At 39.7% G+C, this 1,424-nt stretch overlaps 1 pseudogene; it reads left to right on the forward strand.

Annotated features, from left to right (window-relative positions):
• The first annotated feature begins 234 nt into the window (after positions 1-234).
• Positions 235-1,131, forward strand: LOC102826746 (annotated as a pseudogene).
• Positions 1,132-1,424: the final 293 nt, after the last annotated feature.

The raw sequence follows: 1,424 nt of genomic DNA on the forward strand, positions 1-1,424 counted from the left end.
TACAGGGGGCTACAAAAAGTTTGTGGACTATAAAGAGGATTAGGAGAAAGGAGTGTGAAGGTACTTTTAACTCACATATACCTTAAAAGAGTTTTGTTTCCCAAAGAGGGATTACAGAAGTGTTGAAAAGAGAATTTTAAGACATTTATGGATCTGACTTCTCTGCATAGATGCTCCCTGACCCAGAAGCATGAACTTCTTACCTGAGGACTGTAAAAACTGACCAGTTTGAAAATGGAAAACCAAGAAGCAATGGATTATTCGCAAAGAACCGAACAGTCTATTATTTCTGAGGAGATCTGCTAATAATTACTATGTTGCTGCTGGCAAGAAATAAAAGATATGCTAGTAAGAAAAAGGCTACTGCTTTACGTGCACAGTGAGACTGCCCTCTGAGTTCAGATTAGTGTCGTAGTTAATTTCAGAAGGAAAATGGGTCAAGCTTGAAAAAACAATTTGCATGGATCCCAATGGTAAAACTAATTCACACTGACTTTGCAATCCAGTGCATTATCCTACAGCACCACACCAGGATTGCAACAGAACATGGGAACCTGAAATGTACAACCAGGAAAGGACAGTCAGCTGATGGCATGAATGCTTTGACTGGAAAGACTTCAGAAACAATCCTGATAATCACCTCTGGTCTAGGAGGGGGCAATTATCCCAGTGCTGCAAAGAACTCTTCACTCCAAATGCATTGTCCTGGTGAAACAATTCCAACCACCAATGGGTGGCTACTGCATAGAATTCCCTGCAGGTCTCGTAGATGATAATGAAAACCCAGAAGCGGCTGCTCTTTGAGAACTCGGGGATGAAACTGGTTATAAAAGTGACATTGCTGAATATTCTCCAGTTGTATGTATGGATCCAGGTTTGTCAAATTGTACTGTGCCTATCAGGACAGTAACCATTAATGGAGATGATGCTGAAAAGGTAAGATCTAAATCAAAGCCTGACGATGGACAATTTTTGGAAGTAATTTCCTTATCAAAGCATGACCTGCTAAAGAGACTTGACGCTCTGATAGCTGAAGAACATCTTACAGTGGATGCCAGAGTTTCCTCCTATACTCTGGCATTGAAATATGCAAACACTAAGCCATTTGAAGTTACCTTCCTGAAATTTTAAGACCAAAAAGGACACTGACCATGTTTTCATAAACAAGACCATCAGGCCTTCTTCACTCAAAACTTTGTATCCAGTGTAATTTAATGCAGATTTGAAATGGTCTTTTTCACCTCAAAAAATAAAAGTAGCATAGAATGCATGTGGTAATATGGAACTGTAATCACAAGGAAATTGTCACCTTTGTCTTAATTTACTAAATGCCAACTGTTGTTGTTGTTGTTGTTAAGTGCTGTCGAGTCCGTTCCAACCCATAGCGACCCTGTATAGGGTTTTCGAGGCTGTAAATCTTTACG

Source organism: Chrysochloris asiatica, unplaced genomic scaffold (genome assembly GCF_000296735.1).
Source record: "Chrysochloris asiatica unplaced genomic scaffold, ChrAsi1.0 scaffold00052, whole genome shotgun sequence".
Lineage (NCBI taxonomy): Eukaryota > Metazoa > Chordata > Mammalia > Afrosoricida > Chrysochloridae > Chrysochloris > Chrysochloris asiatica.